This window comes from Cupressus sempervirens, chromosome 11 (assembly GCF_028749045.1).
Source record: "Cupressus sempervirens isolate cs-2001-9-10 chromosome 11, ASM2874904v1, whole genome shotgun sequence".
NCBI classification, from domain to species: domain Eukaryota; kingdom Viridiplantae; phylum Streptophyta; class Pinopsida; order Cupressales; family Cupressaceae; genus Cupressus; species Cupressus sempervirens.
In genome coordinates, this window is record NC_143128.1 from 315,793,945 (window position 1) to 315,808,144 (window position 14,200).

General features: G+C 33.0%; 1 long non-coding RNA gene across 1 annotated transcript; it reads left to right on the plus strand.

The window, feature by feature from the left end:
- Positions 1-11,324: 11,324 nt before the first annotated feature.
- LOC149529390 (uncharacterized) lies at positions 11,325-11,889 on the plus strand. The gene is made up of 3 exons (XR_016359204.1): positions 11,325-11,394; positions 11,527-11,604; positions 11,678-11,889. It is a non-coding gene; the product is annotated as an uncharacterized LOC149529390 (long non-coding RNA).
- The last annotated feature ends 2,311 nt before the right edge of the window (positions 11,890-14,200 follow it).

The window sequence follows — 14,200 nt, forward strand, 5'->3', positions numbered from 1 at the left end:
TTGCCAAATTTAGTACATTCAAAGGCTCTGTGTATTTCTCCACACTTGAAACAAGAGCCTTTAGACCAAGATCTCTCATATGTCTTACCATTTTTATTAGTATTCCTAGAGTAACTAGTATAGCTACCACTAGTGTAATTACCTCTTTTACTAGTAGGTTCCTCTTTCCATTCTGTCGTACCCTTATCTTGCATTGTAGTGTCAGATCTGCTACTTTCTCCATAGGTTCTACCCCTTCTTTGAAATTTGGCACCTCTTCCTCTTTGTCTTTGATCATTTTTCTTTGTCAGCCGTTCCTTAGCCTTTAGGACATACTAATATGCTTCTTGCACACTATCCAACTTAACATAACTAATCTCATCTTGAATTGAAGTCCTCAAACCATTCAAGTATCTAACCACCTTCTCAACCTCATCATCCACATATCCAGATCTGATATCCAATCTATATAATTCCTCATTATATTCTTTCACAATCATATACTTTAATCTCTGATTTTGCATTCTCCTCAACATATTAACCTGGTAATGTGGAGGAAGGAACTTGTTCTTCATCTTAACAATCATCTTTGCCCATGTCTTGATCTTCTCTTTTCCTCTTTTCTGCCTTTAAGTATGCAAATGGTCCCACCAAAGTGAAGCACGAGCCTTCAACTTGGTGACCACTGTGTTTACCTTCTTATTATCAGGGATACTTTCATACTCAAACAACTTTTCTAGTTTAGAGATCCAATCCAACACTACATTAGTCTGAAGTCTTCCATCATAACAAGAAATTTCAATAGCAGGTTTGGAGTTTTCCCTAAACAAAACTCTAAAAATCCTTTCCTCATTTTGTTCTACTTCACCTTCAAGATTCAGATTAGAAGCCACTTCTTCATCATCACTAACATCGTCAAGATGTACACCTCTTCTTTGGGTTGTCTCAATAGCTTCAAGACTTGCTACAATTTACCTTAACATATCTATAATGACATTTTCTGCATTTCCTCTACCTCAAACCATCTTAACAATAGTTCTTGCAAGATCATTACCTTCTGCAAGTTATAGGTTAGAATCTAGATCTTCCACCCTACAACCAATCCAATTAAGGTTCTCCATGATAATAATCTTCACAAGGAAAGAAACTAAGCTTTGATACCACCTGACCCAGGGATGAAAGGGGAAAGCCGAGAATTCTAGTCTCCTAACAACCTGTCTAGAGTACACATAGAATCAAATACTTAATTAGCATCAAGAACTAAGAGATTTATTGATTGATTAGACCACTCTCATGATAAAATATACAATCATCATGCCCGATTGTGAGGCCTTTTGGGTTGTGGCCAATACAAATAAATTACATTCACAAAGCTAAATGCTCTCCTTCTTCGTCTTCCACCTACTCTCTACTATATTTTCTACTTCTCTCCCCAAAACTCTCTTTCCTACTTCTAACCCAATCTCTTATACAACCAACAATACTACAAGTTAGCTTGTTAGACATCTAATTAAAAAGTAGGTCTTGCCTTGGAGGAGAAAATAAATGAACCAAAAAATGATCAAAATTTAATCTATACTCTTAAGGATAGGTCCACACATGATTCAAGATATGTCCTTCAATCGTGCAATATGCCACACCATCATAAAAAAAAATGCTAAAAGAAATTCTAGAATGTGCTGCATGAAACACATAATGAAAAACAAGGGGAGAAAGAGGCACATAACTCCAAGTACAATGAGCATTGGATTTTGTGCAGTTAGGATAAGGATCACTAGTAGATCCATAATAAGATGCCAAACATGCACAACTTGAAACTGTATGCACCCAAAAATGGTCGCCTAGACTATGGGCCCCCATTATTCAATTTATCAATTTATCAAATTTTCTGAATCAATGGTTTGTAATATTTTATTAAATCAATTCAAATCAATTTCCTTGATCAAATTCGATTTATTTCATTTCTAAGATTGATCATTTTATTCCAAGTCTTATTTAATTAAAAGAAAATCTTCTCTTTTAATTAAATAAAATAAAATCCCCATTTAATTAAAAGAAAACCTCTCTTTTAATCAAACAGTTCATCCACATTTAATTAATTAAGAGAAAAACCTCTCTTTTAATTTAATTAAATATCTTCTATTTAATTAAAAAGAACTTGCTCCCTTTTAATTAAATAAAAATCCCACTTAAATATCTCTTTTGATGAAAAAAGGAAATAAAATAAATTCTTTTTATTTAATTTCTCTACACTTAAAAATGTGATCTAAGTGGGATTTATCTTTCCACTTTCTCCTCAACCACTTCTCTTTTCTAATTGGTGGAATCTTGTCTCACATGGATCACCACTTTCTTCTCAACCACTCCTCTTTTCTCATTGGTGGAATTTTGTCTCACATGGATCAAGCTCTATTATCCCATATTGGTTGTGAGAAGCCTCTCACCTCCATAATTTCCTTTATAAGGGAGAGCCCTCTCCTCATGTTAGACACCCATGATTATGCTATCGTTATGCTGCAGGTTTGAAGACAAATTTTTGAAGGAGTTTGAATACAAAAGCTTTTTGTGAAGAACTTCTATTTTCTTGTCTTTTTCTCTCTTGCACCCATCATGGGCTTTTAGCTTAGATCTTGCATTCATAGATTAGATCTTATTTTCATAGCTTAGATTTTTCATTGATAGATTAGATCTTTCTTTCATGCATATTTGAAGATCATGGAGACTAGCATTCTTGCTTTTCCTCTTTGAATCTCTCATCTCATGGTGTACTTGCATGGGCACAAAAATAGGTCAAACTGAGGGCCTCCATTGCAAACCCTTGCACTCTATGAGTAGGGAGCTATGGATCGATTTGTGAGGGCTCATTCTTGAGTTTTCTTACATGTAATGATTCATAGAAGTGTGCCAATATTTTAGCACACAGAAACCACGAGCAACAACAAATATTCCTTGAATAAAAAAATGGTATAGAAAATAAGTGAATATTTTTGGTTAATGCAAGATTGTTCATTGACCCAAGGCACACCCACATCAGTTTCCATCTACTAATATTAGGTTCATCATTATCTTCGCTTTCCTTCTACAATTCTTTCTACCACAAGGCATCATGACCCTTCAACTTAGTCTATGCTATCCTAACCCTCTGTGAATCTACAATATTCTCAAGCTCAAAGTAATCCTCAAGTTCATTTATACAATCTATCAATTTCTTAGAATCTAAAGAACCAAAATAATTTTATATCTCCATTCTATGACTCTTACCAACTTATGCCATATCTCTCAACAATATTTCTTCTTCCATAGGGATCTCTACTTTAGGTACTTCAAGATATTCGATAGATTCAATGTATTCATCTTCTATTTTAGGATTCCTTCTCATGCCATTCAAGATATTTTGGATCTCATTCCTCATCTCTACCTTTAATTCTTCAAACATATGTTCCAACCTCCTAGGATTCATCCTTTTAGGTGGCATACTAAATCAAAACAAAGTGCAACTACCTCAAACTTCAACGATCCGTTCACCAACAAGATTCAATAGGTCTATAAAAAGCTTCCAACACAACTTGAACAAGTCCTCTACAATTGTGAATCATAATAATGATTTGCCACCTCACAACCAAGAAGTCTAGGTCTTGGCAAGTCCACCAAGTGTAACTACAATCAAATCAACCATAATCAAATCACCCCTCATTTTGATAAGTCCAACCAGATCAAACTACACTCTTATATTCTCTCATGTAGTACAAGGCATGTGTATCCCTAAAAGAGATGACTAGACTCCCAACAATACAAAAACAACATAAGTATAACAAGAAACAATTGAAAACAACTTTCTTTATTAACAAAAGATCTTCAATTACACATCTGAATACTAATCAATGAGACAACTCGCATATAACATGTCAGTCTATAAGGCCTTCCTGGGTATGACCAATATATTCCAGATTACAAGCCATAAATCACTACTCTTGAGCTATCTTGTTTCTGTACTAACCATTTTTCTTCCCCCTTCTAAGACTCAATGACATTACATATATAGCTATTAGGACACATAGGTCATCTTTGAGTTCACAATCTCCAATAGGGAAACATGTTATACAATATAGGATTGATGCTCAATGAGTTAATGACAAAATACATGATACATCATATAACCTTATGTGTCCTTAGGTATAGGTCCACACATTAACCATCTTCCTAGATCTAATTTTTAAATATAGAACCTCACTAAATTAAATACTAGGCATCGTATGAAGAGAAACATAGGAAATCAACACCAGAGAACATGGAGCATAACTTCCACCAGTAGTAATATTAAATTATGCACACTTAGGACAATGATCGATGATAGGTCAAAAATATGAAGCCAAGCTCTCAAAATACAGAAATGATAAATAAGTATTTTCCAAATCAAACTATCAGATAGATAATTGGAAATCAAAAAATGAACAAACATATTTTTCAGAATGCAAGATTTCCAATAGCCCAAGGATGCTCTTTCATCAACCATAGGAGCTCAAAATGTTCTATTTTTATAGATTGGAGTTCATCTTAGATATATCATCCTGTTAGATATCTTATGTATTGGTGAATTTATTTCAAATATTTTGTGTGAATTTTTGGTATAAAAACTTTGAGCTTAGTTTTAAAGACCTTAGAGGTTCTAAAACAAGGTCAAAGCCCAACTAAAGGATGCTTGCATGATCAACCACTATGGAACAAAAGGTGTCATTTCTAAAAAGGGGTTATAATAGCCAATAGGGTCAATAGTTTGAGTTATGGTCTCCTAAAGTTGGGCTACCCGAAAATCATGTAAATATAATTTGTAATTATTTTGAGCTGATTCTATGTATTAAAATAACATATTTTTAGGGTTGTTTGGCCTCAAAGTTTAGGGCTAATGTCTAGAACCTTCCTGAGAAATGGAAAATTTCCTATACAAGGAAGGCACATAGGTCGTTTAGGGTACTTCTAGGTGGTGGTTCAAAACTCTCTCTTTCAAAAATATTGTAAGGAAGGTCCCCATGTGACTTTTCATATTGTTTTTATAAAATCTATAATTCCATACTTTTTGAAATAATAAGAAGACCATATTCTATTCTAACACAAATTGTTTTTGTTTATATATTTTAGTAATATGTTTGTGGTATTAAGGGTAGCACCCTTCATCAAGTGGTATCAAAGTAGGTTTTTCTTGAGTGTGTAGACAAATTGTTGACTATGAGGTAGTTTGCACTATGACCATGGTTTGAGTTGAGTGTATAGACACATTGCCAATTGTGAGGTAGTTTACACCAAGAACGTGGTTTAGGGTTTAAGTGATAAGCACAAAAATTCCTCCATGAAGGGAACATGGAAGAAGATCCATAGACGTGTACCTAAGGTTAGAACCCTCTAGAGTCAAATGCAAGCATTACAAGAACAAGAACAAATTTGTAGAGAGATAAATCTTGCTATAAGAGATGTAAGTGACGATGACAAAAAAGTTGATCAAGAAGGAGGAGATGAAGTTTTGAACCAAGCGGAAGAAAGGCTTTTTAGGGCTCTTTCCGAACTTGAGAAGAGACCTAAGATTGAGGTTTCCACATTTTTGGAAAATATCAACCTAAAGGAATTGATCAACTAGATAAATGAATTAGAATAATATTTTGAGTATTAGGATATTGAGGATCTTGATAGGGTCAAGTTTGTGAAGGTTAAACTGAAGGGTCATGCATAGATTTGGTAGTAGGAGATCCAATTGGAAAGAAATAGAAGAGGAAAAGATAAAATCATAAGATGAGATTGAATTGGGGATAAATTGAAGCGATAATTCCTTCTCATGGATTATGAGCTTGATCTATTGAAAAAAATACAAAGGTTGAAGAAAGTGGGAAGATTTGGAGGAGCACCCCCTATGGCCAACCATCCTTTCAAAGAGTATACAAAATAGTTCTGTCGAGTCCTCATTAAAATAGGCCATGTGAAAGATGAAAAGGAGAAATTTGTCGATTACCTTAATGGGCTAAGGCCAACTATTCGAGAGGATTCAAATCTTGTAAGAATGAAATATATTAAGGAGGCATACCCATTTTCCCTAAGAGTAGAGGAAAAGATGAACAAGAATAACAGGGGAAAGATGAACAAGTAGTGAGAATTAGAGGGGAAACAATTTTGATCATTTACATGATCAGAATAATAGGGATCAAAGAGGAAGAGGACAAGGATCATGAAAATGAGACTTTCATAGAACAAATTTTCACTATAGAGAAGAAGGTTTTAAAGCATTTGAATTTCCTCAATTCCAAGAAAGGATAGATAAGAGGACCGAATACTAGGCAAGAGTTATACATGTGGATGAGATGCCAAATCATCACATTCAGAAGGTGCTGAAAGAGGAGAGTCCTAGTTAATGAAGAGTCCTACTAAGTGGTGTGAATGAACCTAATTAAAGGAGTATTTTTTGCATTAGGTGCAAGTGTGAGGATAAGTGTTCTGATGTGATTATCGACGATGGAAGCATTGAAATTTTGGTGTCAGGGGATATGGTCACAAAGTTAATGCTCAAGAGACAAAAACACTCACATTCATATTAGATTTCTTGGGTGCAAGATGACCACAAGGTCATGGTCATTGAACAATGCCTAACAAAGTTTAATATTGGAAGCTACCATGATGAGGTACTATCTGATATCATACCCATGGATGCATGCCATATATTTTTGGGTAGGCTATGGAAGTTTGACATGAACAATGTACATGATGGTCATGCAAATACTTTTTCCCTAAAGAAGGATATATTACAACATAAGCTAATGAAATAAGGTGGAATGGAGAGATGAACCCAAGAAGATTCACAAACCATTGGTTGCTAGAGAATACACATGGAAGCCAACACAAATATAGAAGAAAAAACTAGATATATATCAATTCCAAATGCATATATGATGAGACAATGCTTTGGAAACATGCCAGGCATAAGGCCTACCTGGTTGTAGCCATATAAAAATGAAATACCATCTGCAAGCTTAAAGCTCGAGCTTACAGAGCCAAACTTATGTTATCATTCTTGTACTATTTCTGCACTACTTACTCTAATCCTAAATCTCAAACATATATAGCCACCAAGACCACAAGTCAACCTAATAGGTGCATTTATTTAAAAATATAGGTCCTCACCCAAAGGAATAAATAGAGACCAAACAATTAAGAAAAATAACATCTATGGGGACAAAGATAGGTCCACACGTGATCCAAGAAAAGATCCTGAATGCCATAAAAAGCATTGAAATCAAAAAAACCTTCCAGAAGAAAATAACCACATGTTACTAGATATGCTGGGAAATGAACATGCGTCAAACAAAGAGAAGGATAACATTTTAGTGAGATCAAATGAAGTTCTATGAACATAGGAGAGTGATCCATTATAGGTCCTTATTAGATGAATAATTGCACATAAAGAGATAACACAAACAACAAGGGCCATTCCATGAACAACATACATGAGCAATAAATAAAAAATATTTTTGGTTGATGCAAGATTGCCAAAGAACCCAAGATGCTGGTGGTGATGATGTCGATGATGATGATGATGATGATAGTGGTGGTGATGATGTTGATGAAGAAGATGATCCTGAGATAAGATGGATGAAGAATAATATCAATGATGGAGGGTGGGGGGAGGTGATTAGCTAACATTGAAGGGGGTTTGATTATCAATGACATAAATGAAATGTACAGTTATGTGATCAATGCCTATGTTATTCAATATTGAGTTCTTCATAGATCAATGATTAATTTGATTAACTTGTCATGTACCTTTAATTGTTTATAATTCATATGTGATGCTAATATTCGATGTAATTTTGAGTATATGTATCATGATTTTTTTAGCTAACATAAGACAATTGATTTACATATGCAGAAATCGGAAGCCCTTTTATGACTATCCCAGATAGCCTCATGGATCATCAGGTATAAGTCAGTACATCCCATAGAGATTAATGTCTTTTACCATTTGTAAAACATTTCTCTCATTGCCACCTATCTCTCTTCCTTCATGGAGTGTAGGTACCAACAAATAAGTATTTGTCAAATTTGTCTTCCTTGAGTGAGGAAAATGTAGGAATTGAAGAAGAAAGTGAGACATTTAGTATGTCTAAATCAAGGAGATTGACTCAAAGTCAAAATATCAAAAAGAAATTTAGTAAGTGCATGAAATTTTTCCTTGCTCAAGGGGGGTCATGTTCTTATGATGTTGAGAGTGAAGGCAACTCTGATCTTCCCTTTAGGTACAAACACCTACATAAACAATGGTTCCTTAATGAAATTCCTCCAATAAACACTAATTTTTGTGTTGGAGAGAGGATATATCGCATAACACCATCCTCATTACATGGTTTGAGCCTATTTTCCATGGATGACATAAATGTCTCTTACAACAAGGTTTTTGAATTGATGGAGTATGTCGGACCTTGCTATGATTACACTAGTTGGATGTAGATTTTTAGATTAAAAAAATGTGGAGGTATATAGATTGACAAAGCATATGAAAAAAAGTTAGTGAACAAAGTAAAACAATAGCTATATAGATTGATGAAAGGCCAAAAGCATCAAGGAATATTGCAGGTTTTATAAATAGTACACAACCCATGTTAACTAAGAAGCGACCCAATTGCATATTTGAGGCTCATGAGGGAAATCGTGTATTTGTATGTGTGATAAAATCAATACATGGAGGCAAAGAGCTTCTTATTGATTACAATTGGAATTTCATAGATACAAACAAAGCCACTATAATGGGTGAGGTGATATGTACTATGCACATTTAAAATGAACTCCAATCAATGAATCCAACACACCATTAATTTTTTGTTGTTGTTGCTAACTTAGAATACTAACACGTGCTTTAATATGTCTCAATGATTTTTTTGAAATACAGGGCTATAGAATGGATCAACAACCACATGATACACATGATGATGATGGTTCTCACAAGACTTCTTCTTCATGATAGGTAAAACTCATTATTGTTGTATAGATTAGATACAAGAAATATGTTAATGCATATTTTTAATTTATTTTTATTCTTCACTATTATTTTGGATTGATTTTAAATATAGCGCTAATAATATTGTTCTCACAAATGAGTGCTGATCAGGAAAAGGGAAAGGAACAAGTAGTCCACGAGGAGCCATAGGATGAGCATGATCTATTCATTATTGATTTTGTGTTAGCCGCTAATCTTATGGCTGCATGCAAAAGATCCTTCATGTACTATCAAGAGAGTTAAGTTGATTGGCACCAATTCGATCTCATACTCCTCAAATACATACGAGAGAGGATGAGTTGATGCACCTAGTTTAGACTTATACAATAAGTATTAATGTAGTTTTAAATTATAACAAAAGTTCAATAATGGTTTTTATAGTATACTCTTTTATTTATGTGATTAAATAAAATGCATGTGTTATTTTTACAGAGGATACAAAATAGTTTAAAGGGATATGCCCCATATGTAGATACTTCAGGTGGTTCAAGTACATCACATGTTCTATCCTACACTTGTGTTTTGCTCAAACAATATTTTGTTTAATAGCTCTTAAAAATTCTTTTTTTTTAATGCTCTAACAATTTTATTTTTCAACACCTAGCATTGATCCTATGTTTAGTACGTCGCCTACTACAAGGAACAAAATCACAGAGGTAATGCCAACTAGAATGTTAGAAACATGTAGCATGGCCACATATGCGATGGTAATGCCTATTGGTAAGTAGATTCCTCTTTCTCCCTCTCATTTTTCATGTGCTTATTTCACTTGAACTATTATTTCTTAGGGGGTATTTTTAAAAATAATCGATTAATTTTATGCAAGAGGTGATGAGGACATTCCTGGATGTACTTGTGTTAGATGTACGTGAACACTAACAAATTGTGATCAATTTCTCATGAGCAATTAAGATGGACTTCCCTTGAGAGTAGCCCAACTTCTAGGTACTTTAAAGATTGATCCTTTCTTTTACTATAAAATCTTATACTCATAATCAAATGCACTAACCTCTCATGCAATCCCTTGCAATAACTACTAATCCCATTATTATTTTGCAGGGAATAATCTATTTTATGAAAAAATTAATGATGAATGTTAGCACATAGTTGGGCTGATCATACACAGGGTATCGTATTTTGATTTAATTGCTAGATCATATTTCCTTTGATCAATTTCTTCAAGTAAATGAAAAAGTAATTCACTTCTGAATCTAAATTTTTTTTCTTTTCTTAAAAGGTGGAATTTACAACCTAAAGAGTTAAAGGATAAACTCATTGATGCCATGACAACACTTTTTGGACCCAACGTCTTTAAAAAACTTAGGCTCCTTGAGAAAGCAGGCCAAGGATTGAAGTATATTAGTATAGGACCCAAATGGAACAAAACCCTTATTATGAGTGCCCCCCTATATTTCTATTATTGAGTGGGAGAATCTTAAAAAAGATGCCATTGGGAAAAGCACAAGACATGGTGGAGAAATAGTACCACCTGAGGAAAGAAGGTATATCATAATATTAAGAATGAAATTATGTAATAATTAATCTTAATACTTATGTGATCTAACATATTTAAAACTTTACATAGGATGCTTGACACATCAAAGGCAACTGAAGCAAGAAAATAGAAGCAGGTGCAACACAAGCTTGGCTTGGGTGGGTATTCAAAAATTGTTGCACGAATTGTAAGTATAAGTAAATGATAAATTACATGCAAATACTTATAAATTGTAAACAATTTGGTCTTGATGAAATTGATTACAAAAAAAAGTCATGATACCAAGCAAAAATGTAGGCCTTGGAGTTTTAAAAAAATAACTTTTGAAGAGGACAAGAAAAAAGCCTATAGATAAGGCTATACAACTATGGCTGAATGACTCCAAGCAATGAGTGCACAAGGTTATTCTGCTAGATCGATTGATGAGGTAAATAAGTCAATTGATTTTTATTTCAAATTGAATACTTTAGCAATTACTGTATTTGATATAAAGTTTCAAAAATATAATTCGTTATATTTGTTTTAAGTAAGGAAACAATGATTATATATTTGTTTAAAACTTTAAAGTGAATATATATATATATATATATATATATATATATATGTATGTATGTATGTATGTATGTATGTATGTATGTATGTATGTATGTATGTATGTATGTATGTATGTATGTATGTATGTATGTATGTATGTATGTATGTACTTACCTATGTACATATGTATGTATTAAATTGAATGATGAACATTTCTCAATATTTGTCTTGTATTTATATGTATATATTGTTGATAAATACACTAATTATTTACATTGAATTGCGGCCTGCCAATTGCGATACACCATCCAAGCACCATGGAGGTGTTGATTCGAATGTGCATTTAGTACTCAAGGTATATTTTTTTCTATTCAGTTTTTTATTTCTAAATTACTAGTACAAGTAAACATTTTAAATTGAATTTAGTGTAGTAATACAAATCTAACTATAATATGTGTTGGGACTAAGAAAACATCTTGTATTGCAGTTGAAAAGAATGTAGAAGTTGTTCCTAATGAGCATGTTGAGGTTCACATTGTCGAGCAAGATAATGTGGTTGGACAAGGTAAAGAGCACTACACTTATGTTCTTTAAAGTCTTGAATTTTTTAAATTTAACCCTTTTATTTGTTATTGCAGAGGACCCACCTTTACAAAGGACAACAATATCATGTCCATGGGCGAGAAGAAATGTCGATGACGACATGGATATGCCTTTGCAACAATATAGGGAAGGACAAAAAAAAGAAAAAGACAAAAAATAAATAATTCTCATTTATGTAACTTATTTGATAATGAATGATGCTTATGTCTCAATGTTTTAATTATGTTCTATTGAATGTTATAATGAATCTTATGTTTTAATGTTCATGTGAATATTCTAATGGATGTTCTAATGAATCTTATGTTTTAATGTGAATGTGAATGTTCTAATAAAACTTACGTGTTAATAAATGTTATCATGTGATAATTCATGAATATGACATTTTATTAATAAAATGAATGATTTTTAGATGTTAACAAGGAATTTATATATTAGTGGGGGGTGAGGGGGTGGGGCCAAATGAACTTCCACCTTCACGTGGTTAGACCTGATTAGTAGAGAATATTAAACTATTCTCAAAATCAAGTGAAGCTCAACATTAACCTATGATTGCATGACAATTAACTGTGTCAATCTTTTGGTTCTAGGCAATGTAGAAGGAGGCCACAGTTCAATATGCAATTTCAATTCATATGCATAGGACATCAGGTGGACCTGAAAAATGCATCAGGTTTTCATTTTTGTTATAGGTCTTGAATTAGGTATTTTGAGTTCACAAGCATTGTAATTTTGACTCTTATAGGCAACGATAATGTCCTCAGCATGCAAACAAATCAAGACTTTCTATGTGCTGGCTTGCTGAGGGAATTCTCTCAGCCACAACAACTAGAGTTCTAATGCTCATGACGGTCTATAATTTTTAAAACTTAATAGACCTATTGAATAAATGTAAACGTGGTGCATTTTTTCAACTGCACCTATTGTCCATGCATATAGAATGTAGCTGCACACACATTCTTGATTTAGAGTGATGTAATCTTATTTTGGATGCAAGGGAAAAATGACCAGAAGATGGGAAAATGATGTCACTTTTGCAGGTTTGGAACCTTTTTTTGTTATATTTTGTCACACGTATCCACATGAATATGAATATTTTTCACACATATCATTTGAGAACATTATTTTCTTCATATTTTAGGTTGAAATAGGTGTATTTTTTCCATTGATAATCTTGTAGTCTCTAGATAGCTAAGATAGCCCACTTCACCAAAGGACATGTGTTACAAGGTACATGTTCTAGAGTATATCTTTTTTCATGGATTATGTAGGAATTCTTAGGGATGTATGCTCTAGAAGAACCACCTTATCAATATTGTATTATTTGGTTTCTTTGTTCATGTATAAATATTTCATCATTTGATGTGATATGGGAAAGACAAATAATCTCCATATGCACATCATTTATTTACATAATTTTAAAATAATTAAGTGGAGAAGTGGAGCCATGGGCATGTTTAAAGTCTATCTTTCCTTTGTTTATAAGATTTTAAAATAGATGCTTGAATGTAATGCAACTATTACTATGATGATAGGAGAAAAAATAATTAGCCTTGTGTGGTGTAAGCTTAGTGTGATCCATTGATTTGAGAAGAAGTCAAGGAACAATATCAATTTCTTAGGAATACATACATAATTGAGTCTTAGAGGTCAAGCCATGGAGTGGTTCACAAAACTCTCACAAAGAATCCAAATACTTGAAGAATTAGTAAAAAGGTTCATTAAACAATATTCCTCTAACATTCAACACACACTCACCATGCTGGATCTTTTTAACACCAAAAAATGAAGTAGGGAACCTTTTATTACATTTCTTTAGAGATGAAAAAATATTCACAAGATACCTTAGAAAAATTCTAGAAACAAAGAAAATGAATATCTTTGTCAACAACTCGGTGATAGAAATAAACTAAGCATTAAAAATGAAAAAACATGCTTTTTCAAAAAATGGTAGATAGTATAATCAGAGTTGAATAATTTTTTTTGAAAAAGGGTGAACTTTCCCTATACAAGGATAATATATCCTTGAATTGTTCCAAAAATATGAACAAAAATACAAAAATAAATATTGGAACAAAAATAAGAATGTGGTTGCATCAATTGGATATCATCTTCTTTATATCTAAACAACTAATGGAAATCATCCTCAATGTTTAATGCCTCAATGGTCCCCTTGAATTGATGAAGACTACTACCTATAGGATATGTTTGGGCTTTATCTACATCTTTTTATGTCTTGAGATCAAGTCCATCAAAGAACTTATCACCTTCAACTACCCACCAAATAGTATTTTTCTCATGCCTTCTATTCCTCAAACATAACATCATACTCTTTAACACCTATATAAATGGAACTCATCCTATCATTAAACTTATCTAGCTCTTTGTCTTGATAGAGTTTGAGAAAAAATCAGAAGCATTGCTTTTGGATACTCTTCAAGTTAATCTTGGTAGCTTCCCATGTTTCCATCATGTCATATATGGCATTAATAGTCTCTATCACTCTCCCCAAATGGCTTCTGTTATTAACAGTTGTCTTGAAATACTACAAGATAATCTCT